The 15665-nt window shown below is 44.2% G+C and overlaps 1 protein-coding gene and 1 long non-coding RNA gene across 7 annotated transcripts in view; one reads left to right on the top strand and one right to left on the bottom strand.

Annotated features, from left to right (window-relative positions):
* The window catches only part of LOC143844482 (uncharacterized), a 31280-nt gene extending 23186 nt beyond the window's left edge, over positions 1–8094 (top strand). The window contains exons 4-5 of one of the 2 annotated variants that reach the window (XR_013234003.1): positions 7171–7302; positions 7723–8094. This is a non-coding gene — a long non-coding RNA (uncharacterized LOC143844482). The remainder of the gene's footprint in view (positions 1–7170; positions 7303–7722) is intronic. The other variant, XR_013234004.1, reaches the window with a different exon arrangement.
* KHDRBS2 (KH RNA binding domain containing, signal transduction associated 2) overlaps positions 1–15665 on the bottom strand; it is a 537632-nt gene that overhangs the window by 479879 nt on the left and 42088 nt on the right. The gene's annotated exons all lie outside the window — the stretch shown is intronic.

Here is a 15665-nt window from a genome sequence, read left to right as displayed (position 1 = left end):
CTTCTTTTCAGGAAAAAAAAATCCCATAATGACATCAGCTGTTACCCAATTAATTCTATGCCTCCTTCTCATTTTAATTCTTTCCAGCAGTTCTATTCCCTGTCTTTTCACTACTGCCACTTCTCTCCTCGTCTGTAAATCCTGATCCCACACTGTTCAGTATTTTGAAGGTAAATACAGCTCTTTGAATTGTGTCTGGAAACTGGCAGTCAATGTATTTCTTTACTGGTGATATATGGTCCTTATAGTTTGGTGCCTTATACCTGATGAGATATGGGTACTAAATATACTAAAATGTATATATATTGATGTAAAACTGGCAATAAGTAGTAACAGTAATAACTGGTAGCAATAAGTTTTCCATCAATATGCATGCATTTTATTATCCCAACCCTGAAACATTATTTGTGTGTGCCAACAAGTGACAGTTGACTTATGGCAACACTAGGATTTTCAAAGCAAGAGACAATGTGAGAGTCTAGCCCATTGCTCCCAATAAGCAGATTTTTTGAAGAAAATCTCTATATTGAAGCTACTAACATCTCTAAAACCTTTGCTAAGCCTAAACACTTAGGAAACGTTGCTCCATCTTAACCTCCAGCCCTTTGCCTCCCCCACCAGCCCATTTGGTTGCAAAACTATCCAGATGCCACCCCCATAAACAGCAGAAAAATAAAGGAAATCGAATGGCTGAATCAGGGCTCAAATTATTAATATTATTGTTATTGTTGCTGTTGATATCAACAAGTCACAATTGACTTATGGTTACCCAGTAGGGTTTCCAAGGCAAGAGATGTTCAGAAGTGGTTTGCCATTGTCTGGCTCTGCATCACAGTACTGGTATTTCTTGGAGGTCTCTCATCCAAATACTAGCTAGGACTGACCCTGCTTAACTTCTGGGATCTGATGAGATCTGTCTAGCTGGGACAAGCCAGATCAGGGTGTAAACTGCACGGAGCTTTTATTCCAACTCCAGATCAATTCAGTCCCTGCCCTCTACACAGAATTTGATTTCAGTTTGGATTTTGGGCGATTTTAATTTTCCGTCTGCAGCAAGAAGGATTGATCCGGAGTGACCCTACCGTTATTGTGCAATATCTGAGACTGCTGTTAATCCTGAATAAAGAAAGCTCCATGGTAGAGAACCTCTGATAGGCTACACCTGGTCATGTGACACACTTGCCTTAAAGGAGAAGCCCCTAACTTCTCTCAACTTCTGTCGGTCCTGGATTTTTCCTCCCTCCTCTGCCTTTTTCGATCCTCTCCCCCTCCCCTCCAAGAAACGAAAGAGGCTCCCTGCTTGGCTTCTCCCCCCCCTTCAAGAAAAGAAAGAAAGAGCTCCCCCCACCTTCTTAGCCTCCCTAACCACGTGCAGAAGACTTTCCTGTTTCAATAGGGAGGAGGGGGGAGAGGAAGACCCAAGTTCAAAGCGATCTGAATTCAACAGGATTGACAACGGAATAAAGAAAGTAAGTGCAGACTCTGCCCAGGTCTGGCTTAGTGCAGTGGTTAGGAGTGTGGACTTCTAATCTGGCGAGCTGGGTTTGATTCTGCACTCCCCCACATGCAGCCAGCTGGGTGACCTTGGGCTTGCCATGGCACTGATAAAGCTGTTCTGACCGAGCAGTGATATCAGGGCTCTTTCAGCCTCACCCACCTCACAGGGTGTCTGTTGTGGGGAGAGGAAAGTAAAGGCAACTTTGAGCCTTCTTCGGGGAGAGAAAAGCAGCATATAAGAACCAACTCTTCGGGCCTTTTTGCACGGGGATCTTTGTTGCAAATTGGTCACTGAATGAAAAATCGCCATTTAAAATAGTGGAATTCGTCGTTATGCATACCTGCCTTTGTAGTGGAATCAGTTGCGTTTTTTAGCGTTTCCCACAGGCTTCCGGTCTCGGCAGAATTCGCTAGAAAGGAAGCGCTATTGCCAAGCTCGTCCCGCCCCTGGCCGTCAAGCAGCCAATGGGCAGCCATTAGCATGCTCCCAAACAGCCCCTTTCCCTTTAAGGAAGGTTTTTTTAAAAAAAAAAACAGACCCATTGTAACGAATCTGGGTAGATTCGTTGCAACGGAGAGACCCATCCAGCTGCCTGGGGTGTTTGAGCTGTCGTTTGATCGTTAACACGCTGGCTCAGAGTGAAACCCCCCCCCCTCTCACGGGCCCGATTTTCAGCTGAATGGAATGTGTGAAATGTGTGTGCTTAGTGACTGAAGGGGAGGGACTGAAGCCGGGAAGCCTCTGTTTGAGCTGTCATTTGATCGTGGCCACGCTGCCTCCGAGTGGGAAAAAAAAATCCCCCCCTCCCCCCCCCCTCACGGGCGCGATTTTCAGCCGAAACAGTGTGAAAATTAAAGGGAAAATACATCAGCAAACGGGCTTCTGCGGGCTTCTTGTGCTTAGTGACTGTAAACAGCTCTGAGGAGGGACTGCAGCCTGGGAAGCCTCACTGGCTAAACGGAGGCTCGCCGGTGCGTTGATCTCCACTCGCTCGGGGAAAAAAAATGGCGATCGCTTCGCCGGAAGTTTGGAGGACAGGCTCAGGAGGAGGGACTTTGAAGAAACCGCAACAATGTTAACGCACAGGTCTTTATCGCTATTGTTGCAGATTGGTTGCAGGAGTGTATCGCTTTGCGGAGGGTGAATCCACTTTTTGGGATTCCCCTGAAAGCGCTACAACGAAGCGCTTTTTGCTGGTCGGTTTCAGGAGTGTTGCAGATTGTCTACGACGTCGTGCGTTAAGGCAAATTAGTAGCGTTTTCAATTAGCAACCATTGTGCTATTTTGAAGCCGTGCAAAAAGCCCCTTCTTCTTCTAACACAAGCTAATTATAGCAATTAATATACTATGAGTGGAGACCCACAAGAAATTCCCCACTTTTGCTTCCTCCTTTCTCTCTCTATATCTCTCAGTCTCAAACTCTTTCTCCTGTGACGCTTTTTCTTTCTCCTTCCTCTGTGCCCATCTGCCAAACCCCATCAGTCTCACTTCCTTGTTCTGTCTCCCCATTTCATCACTATTTCTTTCTTTTTCTGCCTCCTTCCCCTTTACCCTTTCTGTGCCCCATCATTCTCTTGATCTGTTGCCTGTTTCCTTCTCCCCATCAGTAGTGGCGATGGCAGCACAACCAGACAACCATTTACTCCCCCGCTCAGCAGCAGTGGCTCACCTGGAATCACAACTAATCACCCTACTTCAGAGAGAAGTTTCCATTAGGGTTACTGGCTCCAGATTGGGAAATTGCTGGATAATTGGGGGTGGAGGCTTGAGAGAGTGAAGTTTGCAGAGGAAATTGACCTCAACGGGGTATAATGCTATAGCCGTCACTCTCCAAAATACCTCTTTTCCTCTAAAGAAACTGATCTCTGTCATCAAGATCAGGGGTAGTCAACCTGTGGTCCTCCAGATGCTCATGGACTACAATTCTCATGAGCCCCTGCCAGCAAACACTAGCAGGGGCTCATGGGAATTGAAGCCCATGGACATCTGAAGGACCACAGGTTGACTACTCCTGATCTAGAGGTCAGTTTTAATCCTAGGTGCTCTCCAGACTTCACCTGGAGGTTGGCAATATTAGTTCCCCTGGCGGAAACAGTTGCTTTGGACAATGGAGTAAATTAAATCATACCTTTCTGAGGTCCCTCTTTTCCTCAAACAGCTCCCTCCCCATGCTCCATCCCTCAAATCTCGAGGAATGTCCCAACCTGGAGCTGTCTACCCATTTCCTTCCCACTCAACAGCCAACTTACCTTTATCTATTCCTCTGTCTTCCTCCCTCTTCTGCCAAGGAAAACTAAAGTCTTTCTCTACAGTGAGACCAAAGCAGCTGACATTATTGTCCTCTCTTCCTTTTATTCCTCTCTCTTCCTGGGACCCTTTTCAGGTTTGTAGAAAGGTCTGTTTTGCTTGTTCACAGCTCCAGTTACTGGATTTAAGTGTCCAAAGAATTGGACGCCTTCATTATTAGAATATAAGATATAGTTTTCTGATTTTCTCCAGAGGCTGAACTTATTACTTTACTCAGTGAGATGTGAATGTACTTAAACGGAATTGACTTTGATGCTTAAAGTCCTTAGGACTTAATTCGGCTGTCACAAGTTCAGAAGAAGGGGAAAAAGTGAATAGATCTGGCTTAAGCAAATGTTCTGTAAAAATTTTAAATGTCATTCAATCAGTGGATTTTGGATTTCAGTATAGAAATTGCAGTTTTGTTGTCAAAGCAGATGAAACTTCTAAAAGGATACTCTACTCGTAGAGAAGGAAAAGCTGACTCCAATGCACCGTGCCGTTTGGCAAACTTGGATGACAGTCAGAAATAATCCTGTGCTTTGGGCTTTGATAACGTACACTTAAGTTTCCTCTTTGCCCCTGGTTTTCTATGTATCAGCAGGCTTTTGCTCCTACTCCCAATTACAACTTTTCCAGTAAGTGCTAAAAAATAAATGTTAATGCCCCAACTCAACATTGTAGATTCTAGATCTACAATGAAGAAGATATTCCTGTTTTACAACTGCTTGTTTAGAGGGTTGTAGCTTTACATTTTCATCTCAGCAACAGTGTTTGGGATTCCAACAAACAACACAGCAACTACATAAAACAGCTTAACATTCTGTGAATAATTTTATGTTGCTTTCTAAAAATCACGGATATGAGGAGCAGCACATGTTCTGGCCTAATGCCCTTGAAGAATGTCAGGTCAAAGGGCAAAACCTTGGGGTAAGAAGAAGGAAAGGTGAGCCTGAAAAGCATCACACAACCATGATGCTTTGTACTTGTTGGCAGATGCCATTCATACGAAGGGAAATGTATTTATTTTATTTATTTATATTTCAGTTTCTATACCACCCCTCTTGGCAAAAGCCGCCTCGTGGCGGTTTACAGATAAAATGATAAAATTACAGTATAAAACCCAATAAAAAGCCCTAAAAAATCTGACAAACAAATGATGGCATAATCAAATTATCTAGCCCTTCTTAGCTCAGACCTGTTGTTCCAGCCAATGGGCCCATGCCGATGACCTAAGTGATGGGAAACCAGAGGCCCTGATCTTTATAAAATAGGGTGGATCCACAGTTTGATAGTTCTGATCACCGCCCTGGACTCAACCAAACACCTGGTGGATGAGTTCTGTCTTGCAGGTCCTGTGGAACCCAGAGAGCCCCGTCAGGGCCCTTAGCTGTTCCAGGATCTCATTCTACCAGGTTGGGGCCAGGGCCGAGAAAGCCCTGGTCCTGGTCGAGGCCCTGGTCTTGGGGGTCCAGGACAAGCAGCAAATTCATACCCGCAGAGCGAAGAGACTTGTGGGGTACATAAGCAGATTAGTGGTCCCTCAGATAGGTAGGACTCAGGTCATGTATATTCACAGTATGAGTTATTCATAGTAAGAGTGCTTCGTATGATGGTAAAATATAGTTTATACAGCTGCATCAATGTTTGTCTGCTACAATGTTTGTAAGAGTTTCATATCTTGAATCTGTCCATGCTAAGCTCAGTTGGAATCCCATGATAAAACTGTGAGGTAGACACCTTTTGAAGCACCATCCAGGTAACTGGACTAGCTTGGACAGTCACATGCAACTAAAGTGCTGCTGTGTTTCAGCAGACTTGGGAGGAGGATGGGCAACAAAAGGAAAGGGGAAGGCATGGCAAGGGGCATAATGATGCCGCCCTCTCATAGCATTCATATTTTTAAAGTCAGGTAATCAGATTTTGCTGAGGTTGAAGCATTTCTCTGTAGGTCCCACATCATTTCCCTGCAAGGCTAGAAAAACTCATTGTTTCACAGAATTACCATACTGATTATGAATTAATCATCTTCTTGCGGTAAGTACTAAAGTCATGTAAAAATTCTTGGCTTTGCTGTGTCCTTATATGAGAGGAAAGGTTTTCATTTTGATAACCTGGATGCTTAAAAAGCGGCAGAATTAATACCAGGTGCACATTGCTCCACAGAAGCCTCTCCTGAACTGTCAGTGGCGCAGCCTTATTTGTTCAGCAGATTATACTAAGAACACCTAGAGACAGAATATTACCAGCAACCTGACCCTTTCGAGTTTCTCACATGCTGCCTGCCACTCAAAAGGAGGCTTGTACTGCCACAGCCAAAGCACCATCTCCAAGCAGGGCAAAGGCTGGTGCTCCTATTTTGTGAGTTTAAACCTCTCAGAACTGGGAGGAGAGAAAGGCAGCCCAGCCACAGACCTCAGATTTTGCATACATTGGGTTCCGTGTTCACTGAAGCAGGATAAAGAACAACAGTAGTAGTTGAAGAGCTGTTTTTTTATATCCCGCTTTTCACTAGCTAAAGGAGTCCCAAAGTGGCCTACAAATGCCTTTCCCTTCCTCTCCCCACCACAGACACCCTATGAGGGCGGAGAGAGCTCTAAGAGAACTGACCTGCAAAAACTGGTAGGTAAGAACTGTGACTAGCCCAAGGTCACCCACCTGGCTGCATGTGGAGGAGTGGGGAATCAAAACCGGTTCTCCAGATTAGAGTCTGCCACTCTTCAACCACTACTACATCACCTTGGCTGTCTTACCAGTAATGGTAAGGCAAGCAAAATTGACATATCAGGATTTGCTTTGTTGGTCTGCTGGAAACTGATGTTGAAAAGCAGAGCTTAAAAAACACAAAACTCTAGATGCATGCTATAAGCCTTCAGCCTAATTTTCCTTTCCCCCCCCCCATACCATTTAAGCAATACAATAACTTATTCAAGCCTTGCCTTATGGCAAGAGAGAAAACCAAGCATCTTTTATATGCTATGCAAATTGCCAAAAAGGTAAGGAGAGACAGGGCAATGTTTCATGAACCTGCTTCTATTGTTTACAACGTGCCGTTCTCTTGGGAGCACAGGTTAACCTTCAAGGCTTGCAGGCTAAATAGCATGTGACTAAAACATAAAGCAGATAAGCCAAGTGCATTGAGCAGGGCAGAGTAAAGCAAGTCCAAGCATTTTAATGGCGTGAACTTTTACAACTCTTCACCTTACTGTGGTGAATACATGCTTCAGCCATCACTTCCAGTGCAGTATTTAAACAAATGGTGAATGGGTATTTTGAAGGACTCAAGGGATTGACCATGATGCATGTGGATTTTGAATTGACTGCCAAACTGCCTCTGAGCAAACCAAGCACTTAGAGTTTGATAATGCCTCCTTTGTGTCCAGCAGTCTGTGGATTTAAGATGCAGAAAGGAAAAGAGGAAGCTTAAGCAGAGTTACCCCCTTCCACATCCACTGGACCTAGAAAAGGGTTACTCCACTGGATGACAGTACTGCTCTCGAGCTCAGCTTCTAAACTGGGTAATTACCATTTTTGTTTTTAAACCACCACTTCCCATGGGCCCTCTCCCTAAGCCTCCTTCCCATGGCACCCACTACAATTCTGCCCCAACCACTGGGCTATCAGTATGCGTTAATTTAATGTTCTTCATATTTTTCCATTGTTCTGTGTTGCTTTATTATTGTTAAACTAAATTATCTGTATTGTTTCTATTTTATGTGAACCACCCTGAGCCTTCTGGAGGGCAGAATATAATATAATATATGATATGATATAATATCACACCATCAACACAGAAAACCCAGTCCAGTCAATTGTGCCGGAAGAAGAGTGCTACCTTAGTTCCCCAGCATTAAAAAGATGCCTAGATGAACACATGGGGATGGGGTAGAAGTAGAAGACAATGTGGATGATGATATCAGAGATGTTTTGTGTTTCAGGGCCAATTATGTTGATACATTTTGGGCCAGAAGACGTGATTAGACTCTGCATTAGAAGACCCTGCATTAGAAAACCCCAGCCAGAATCCTCCTATGGTCATCTTCTTGTGAAATCTACTTCCGCATTCCACTGTGCAGCTGACACCAGTCTTGTGAGCTGCAGTGACATTAGTGGAACTGGCTTGGTCATGGACCTGATGAGAAGGGACGCTCAAACACCTGCTGGTTTGCATCTAGCTTGTTGGTTTAGTTGCACTATTACATTCTTCTTTCTGGCAGCTGCTATCTCTACCACCTGTCTGTTTTCTGCTGCCACCCCTGATTTATTTTTATACCTGTACAGTTGAAAGAAAAAGAACCCTTTGATGTCTTCATGTGCTTTTGAACAGTATTGTTTGGTGTGGATCCATTAACCTGGATGACTGATCTTGCAAACTGTTATCGCAGTCATTTCACGGTGGGTGCCCAGCAGAAGGTCCCAGGTTCAATCTCTGGCATCTGGCAGCAGGTAACGTGTCAGAGACCTTAGAGAGCCCTCCCAGTCTGAGCAGACAATGCTGACTTTGATGGACCAAGGGTTCAGTATAAGTAGCTTCGTGCATTATGTCACTGAGAAGGCAGATGTAAAAAACAGATCATGTCACATGATTTAGAGGATGTCTCTAAATGCAGCTGCGCAAAGAAGGGAGATGAACTGTAACATACAGTGTGATCCTATGTAGTTAAACTGGAGTAATTCTGCATCTAGTTGCATGGTTAAGTCTATGGTATTTTATTTATTTATTTATTTATTTATTTTCTATACCACCCTTCCATATGGCTCAGGGCGGTTTACATACAACATGGGGGATACATGGAATGAATGATATTTTCTCACCTCCCAACACCACTGCAGAGGTAGTTACCCCAGATAGTGAAGTGAAGAGGTGCATTCATTATCCCCAGAATGTCAGGCAACACTCTAATATCCCCTGAAACTCTATGGTTAAACCATAGAGTAATGGGAAAGTGTTAAAGTGCCCCCTGCACAATGATATCACTTCTGGGAGATGGAGACAATGAGGCTCTTGCTGACCTGTGTGACCAGAAATGATATTAGCACATGGCTGGGGATGTTCTAGCATTTCGGTAAAGTGCTTTGGTTAAACCCTAGAGTCTAACCCTAGAATAAAAGAGAGGGGAGGAGAGCATTGTAAGCTACTTTGGGCTCCCACTGAGGGGAAAATGGGGTATAAAGAAGGTAAATAAAAATGTGGTCCTGCTGAAATGAAAAAGCTATATCAATATACACAAGAAACCATTTTCTTGGTTCCTGATCAGCACAATCATGCCCTTCCTCCCAACAACATTAGAATGCACTTCACTATTTTCCCCATAGGGAAAAAGTATGCAGAACTCTTAATAGAGTTTTATTTCTTCAAATGGAGGATATCTTTTAAAGCATGATGGGCTGCAGGCAATGTTTAAACTGCCACTCACCAAGTCACATTTGGGCTAATCGTTTATGCATTGAGGTCAGATCCTAAAAACACTGTTGGAAATGCTTCCAATCTGCTAAGAAAATAAAATGCCATTTTCTTTGTGACCAGTAAATGTGAGCTTATGATCTGGAACTTCTAAGCCACATCAACCAGAAGTTCAAATTCCTAAGCTCTTAAAACAGACAGCATAGTGTAGCTGTTCCACTTACGTACACAGAAAAAGGAATGTGAAGTCTATATAACTTTAAGATTCATTTGAGATATCCCATAATGCTTTTATACCAGTTTCAAAGCTCATGTAAAAATCTGTACATTGTTGGTCCTGTTGGAGTTCCATTATATTTGAGGATTCCTGCTTCATCCTCCTTTTTGTACATTCTGTTCGCAAAAACCTGAATTTGTGTGATTCCTCAATGCTGCTATTGTGTTGTTTTCACATTAGTTTTATGCAGCTTTTATTCTTTTTAAAACTCAGGATGAAAGATGTCTGAAAATACATTAGTTAATGAAAAGGCTTTTTTGGAAGAAGAAATCCAAGAATATTGCACTTCCAAGAATGGTGAATTGTTAGCCCTGTGCTCTGTTGGTTTGGTTTCTTTTCTGTGACAAAATAGAACGTTACAGTGAAAATTATGCAGTCTCTCCTTCAGCATCCAGAATACCTGCGTGCTGTTCTTCTTTTTCTATAAATCAAACCACCAGCTGTTTGAAGATGATCAACATGAACTACCTAATTAAAGTGATCAATGAAACTTCATATTTTTTTAGTGATCACAACTTTGCACTTTTCTCTTTCACGTAGACATGACCCTCCCTCTGACTCCCCCTCCCTTCAGCAGAGAGAGGGTCACCTTCAAACTCCTATAGGAACTTAACAAGAACCACCAAGGTACTGTCTTAGAACAATTATCCCCCCTTGTCAGCCAGCCATTGTGAGCTATTAGCAAGGGGATGGTCGTCTTACACTGGAAGGAAAAGCAGGACACAATGGGCCACTTGGCATGGATCCCTGAGGAAGCACTGCTAGTAGGGGATCATAGCGACATCTTAAGGCATAGAAGAAAGGAAAAGAGACAGTAAAACAATGTTTAAAAAAACCCAAACAGAAAAACTACATAATAGAATTATTATAAAAACCATTGCATCTATAAATACAACAGGCGCTAGCATTCCCATTCCTTGCTCCCCATGCCTGGACAGTGCACCTGCCAGCACGCCCCTGTGTCCTGAAAAGGCCTGCTGCAGCCCATTCAAGCCTTGGTGGGCCTTTTTGGGGTGGGGGGGGAGGCATTGAGTTTCCACCAGGACTCCCCCCGCCCCGAAAAGGGCGACTGAGGGTTCGAGAGGCTGCAGCAGGGCTTTTTAGGGCATGGGGGAGGGCTGGCGGGAACCCCGTTCCTCCCCCCTCCCAGCAACACTCTTGCCAGCCCTCCACCCTGCCCTGAAAAGGCTGCCATGGCCTGACCAAGCTTCGGTGGGCCTTTTCGGGAAGGGGGGGGGAGATCTCTTTCCTCACTGCTCCCGGCCTCGAAAAGGCACGGCGAGGTGTGGATAGGCCATGGCAGGCCTTTTTGGGGCAGAGAAGCTACAGGAGGGAACTCCACTCCTCCCTGCCCACCCCCCCCCCCGGGCAGCCCTCCTGCCCACAGTCCCCCCTGGCCAGAAAAGCCTGCCGCAGCCTCTCTAAGCCTCGGCGTGCATTTTCAGGACAGGGGAGAGGAACTCCATCCCCCCATCGCCCCAGAAAGGCCTGCTGAGGCTTTGAGAGGCTACAGCTGGCCCTTTCCAGCCAGGGGAGACTGTTGGTAGGAATTCCATTCCTTTCCCCCCACCCCCAGGCATCACATCTACACTGAACTCCCTCCCCAAACTCCCCACTGCCAGGGCTCTACCTCAAATCTTCAGAGAAGGGCCTTGCATTAAAAGGACTCATTTTGTGAACAGAATGCTGGCAACTTTTTGAACCAATGCCATGGATTGGGACCAAGGCAGAGGCTCCTTAAAATATTGAAAATTGAGCTTACAACATAAGGGGACAAATGCAATTAACACCTGCTGCTGGGCAGCCCAGCTGTAACTTACTTTGTAGGTATAATTCAGTGATGTTGTTTCAAAAGAGCTGCACATTCATGAGAAAGTTCAGAATGCATAATCCAAATTCCTTAGGGGAAAGGTTATACATTCCAACATCAGAAAGTGGCACAGGATTAGGATATAGATATGCATTCTGCAAATATCAGAAAGGGAAAAAGAAAACTGCCTCAGGACATCTCATCACCTGGTGGTCAAGGCTGATCAGAATGGCTCTCCTCTAAGCTGATTTCAGCTGGCTTCTGCATCAATTAAAAGCGGGCGGGCGGGGAGGAAATAGGAAGCTCTGAAGCCCTGCACTGCCCAACAAGCCTTCTCAAAAATAACATGAATAATTATAGCCTCCATCAGGGAAGAAGCTCAAAGCAAGTCAGAAAGAGAAAGGTTTGCTACTGCTATTCAAGAGCATAATTACTAGCAACAACTATCAAAAATATATCACGAAGGCACAAATGCAAAAGTTTGTAGCAAAGGCAAAGATGCACCGGAGACAAAGGAATACGTAACACCTGTCTGCTCTAATTTATCCAGTACCAAATAGCTTTTCCTTTTGAATCAGCACAAACTGCTTTTGCAGAAGAGTGGGACAGAGAGATTCCTGCTGATTTCCCAACCAGCCTTAGGCTCCCTGGAGCAATTCATGCTGCTCGGAATTCCATTTGTTTATTACTCATTTGAAGTATTTCTATCCCACCTAACCTCATGGAGGAGTTTTTAAATTTCTTAAGCTCTCAACCAGTATCTTTCCAGACACCATCAGACAGCATCATTACCCCCAACTGCATTTGCAGATCAGAACCACCGTCATTCCATGTAAAGTCCTCACCTAGATGTAAGGAACTTAATACCTTACTGGGATATACCTATTGTTGTAGGAAATAAAGGACCAGATTGCAATACCACACAGATGACGAACAGCTGAAATGCTCATATAAATACTTCTCACATTGAAAACACAGATAAATAAATCCCCCACGTGATCTTGAAAACACAGCATATCTAGATAATCACTGATATAGTTGTGCTATCAGGATCAGTGAAAGGAGACTTTCTAAATCTTCTGAAGCAATACTAAGAAAACACACATACCATTGTTCCTGTGAAATAAAAGGCAAAAAGTTGTCATTCTCACACCCCCCCCCCCGAGATTCCTAAACAAGAAGAGGCTTGAAAAGATATTGAATCACTGCATAGGCAAATGGTGGCATTTCCAAGGAATAGAAAATGGATGATTATGTACAATATCACTTGCAGCCAACACTCACTGAGGTTAGTGAGATGAAGGGCAGGATGGCTGATGGGTACATACCCTTCAGAATTGTGGGTGAAGTCAACTAATCCAACCTGAGGTACTCCAAGAGACCTAACCAGATTTATTCAATAATACAGGAGGGAAATTGAGGATTTAAAGACACAGTTTGCAAGCTCACGTGGACCTCATAACATATCCCCATCTCAAAGAGGCCCTAGTTGTTTCCCTCCTCCCTCTATCCTTCTTCCTTCCTGGGAAAGATAAAATTGACAGGCCTGATCTAATGGATCTATTGACCAATCTTGTACTCAGAGGGAGCTATAACAACTCCCTGACTTCCTGTACCTGTTAGGGTTGCCAACTTTCAGGTGGGGCCTGGAGATTTCCTGGGATTATACTTATAGAGATTAGTTCCTCTGGAGAAAATGGTTTCTTTGGAGGGTGGACTCTGATCCATTATCCTCTGCTGTGGCCTCTCTTTTACCCAAACCTCATGTCCCTCAGGCTATGCAACCCTCCAGTCACTGGTTTTATTTGCCAGCCCGGCAAATGCAACAAAGGTCATTATATACCATCTTGGTCCTCTTGTTTCTCTAAGAACATTGCTCTTTGGAGCTCACCTGGTCCCTTAATTATTCATGGCACTCTCCTGAGTGCAAATGCTTATGAGCAGACCAACTCAGAACAAACCCAGATAATTTCCCACAAGGTATTTGCCCCTGCCTAGCCGCTCGTTGTTCATGGGTTTTAATGCTACTTCCTCATGACACCGGCAGCAACTCATAGCTCTCCATTGGTTGGTGCACATTTTCATCCCCATTGCCCTGTGATGAGGGAAAACAGTAGAATCCACTTCCCCTTTCTTGTCATGGCACACAACGAGGCACAAACAGGCAAGCTTGTCTGAAAGAAGAAATGTGCAACAGCCTCGCTAGATTTTGCCTGCCCTCACATCAGTCCTTCCCCCCCCCCCCCATTTCTGGATTGCTAATTTTTTTAAAAAATGGCATGGTCCACATTGCTACAGGACTGCAAAGCGACATGCCCATGTATCAGTGGAAATAAAATGTACTGTTATGTTCCCTTCAGTGTGCACAGTAATTTTGGGAGCGGGCAGCAATCCTATCTAAAACACATTTATGTTTTTGTTTTCTGGCAGCAGGGTATGAACAGGGAAAGAGGGGGACCATGTGATGAAGCAGACCTCTCCCTTTTAGCATGGCATCCGTATTCTGTATTTTTAATCTTTATTGTGAACACACAATCATCAGGTTCCAGTTACTATGGCCAGCCTATCAAATCTACCCAAACATAAATCAAGACCACTATACAAAGAATCCTGAAAATATATCTTGAAAAATGTTTTACTGTTGTGGCATGATTCCATAGCAACACGGAAGTGTTTTTAAAAAAATAGTTTCGAGACTTGGGAGGAGGGGGGAGGAAGTTTGAGTCCGCTGAACCACCACTGTGAGGGGAATGGTGGGCTGTGTTGATTGACAGCCCAAGGAGCGAGGGGGAAACCTGAAGGTTATCCACGCTTCTGTCTTCTCTGCCACCTTGTCAGGAAGGGAAAGCTGCAATGAGATAGTAGGATAATGTGGAAGGGGTCTCCCATCAGGAAGCAGCAAAATGCGCTGTTTACAATCATGTTTTTGCAAGCAGAAGGCGGTACGCATTGTCCATCTCTGTGCGGAAATGGTCCCAGTTGGGACTGTCAGGGGATTCTCAGTCCTCTTGTCTGGGTCTTTCAGTGGCAGCCAAAGTGATAGGCATTGACCAAATACAAGTTATATTACTGGCAATAAAAGGAAGAGAGAGATCAGCATTAACAACAATTAATCACTTAAAACAGTTCTTACTCTCTGCTAAAGAGAGAGAGAGAGAGAGAGAGAGAGAGAGAAGTCAAAGAAACATTGTGAATTACAATCTAATGAGTTTTACTGCCCTAGCAGAGAAACTGACTGAGAGTCTAATTAAGGACAGACTAGGACTGCATCGGGTTAGTATAATCTGATAGGGTCAATGCAGCACAGCTTCTGTTAGGGGAAATTGTGCTTCTTCAGCCCGCACCGTTCTTTGTATTTAAATAAAGTTAATAAAATGAGATAAAGTGACCTGCTGAACATCATGTACTTGGAGATTCATAAAGCTTTTGAAAAGATTCCCCATAAGAGACTACAAAAGAAGTGAATAATCAGAGGGCACAGGCAAAACACAGTCGTGGATTAAAGAGTGGGTACACAGAGGGGAAACCATCCTGGTGAATGAATGCTCTTCACAGAGTAGAAAGCAACAGTTCTGTGACCCAGGTAGGAAATACGGAGGAGGAACACTCCTCATGCAATTAAAGACAAAACTACAGTGTCTCATTTCACATAAGCACTCCACTTTATGAAGGTCAACGTGCCTATTTTTATCCAGCGGGCTGATTTCTACAGCCCGTGTGAAGACTTCTGTTTTTTCAGGTTTTCCTTTCTAAAAGGAAAAAAAATTACTTGACTTAATGCTGCCCTACTTAAAACAAAAAGTAACTTGTTCTACTATCAAGAATTTTTTTTAAATGTCCACACGTAGGAAAGCCGAGTTTTTAAAAGGAGAACTGTTGCAATTCCAGATGTTGTGCAAATGCAGGGTGATGTCATGTGATGAAACACAAGCACTCGCAATAGAGCTTACTGAAAAGAACACCACGTGCAAGAGAAAAAAGGCACTGCACCCTAGCTGCAAAACAGCATGGGTGCCAGGGACAGCAAAGCACCCTGGAGGTATCAGCGGGGCAGCTAGGGGATTGTAGACTTTGGACTCGAAAGTCTTATGACTCCCCACTCCAAGGTCAATTAAACAGCAGGTTAGGATTTAGGGCTAGGGAGCCAAAGATCCTTGAGGATGTGCTCACATATCCTTAAAAGCCCCACCCCTCAGTAAGTCTGGCCTGTAGCAGAAGAGAGAAGGCCCAGAACTTGACTGAAGGGAAATTGCTTATTCCTTTGCAGGCCCAACCCAGGGAGCAAACTCCGCAGCAGCAGCAGCAGCAAGAACCCTTGAAGAAGCAGATGAGAAGCAGCATCCTTCCACTTCTATAAGTGAAAGTTTGGAGTTTCTCCTTTCCTATGCTA

Source organism: Paroedura picta, chromosome 1 (assembly GCF_049243985.1).
Source record: "Paroedura picta isolate Pp20150507F chromosome 1, Ppicta_v3.0, whole genome shotgun sequence".
Lineage (NCBI taxonomy): Eukaryota > Metazoa > Chordata > Lepidosauria > Squamata > Gekkonidae > Paroedura > Paroedura picta.
Note: the sequence above shows the minus strand (reverse complement) of the source record. Positions and strands in the feature narration are given on the sequence as shown.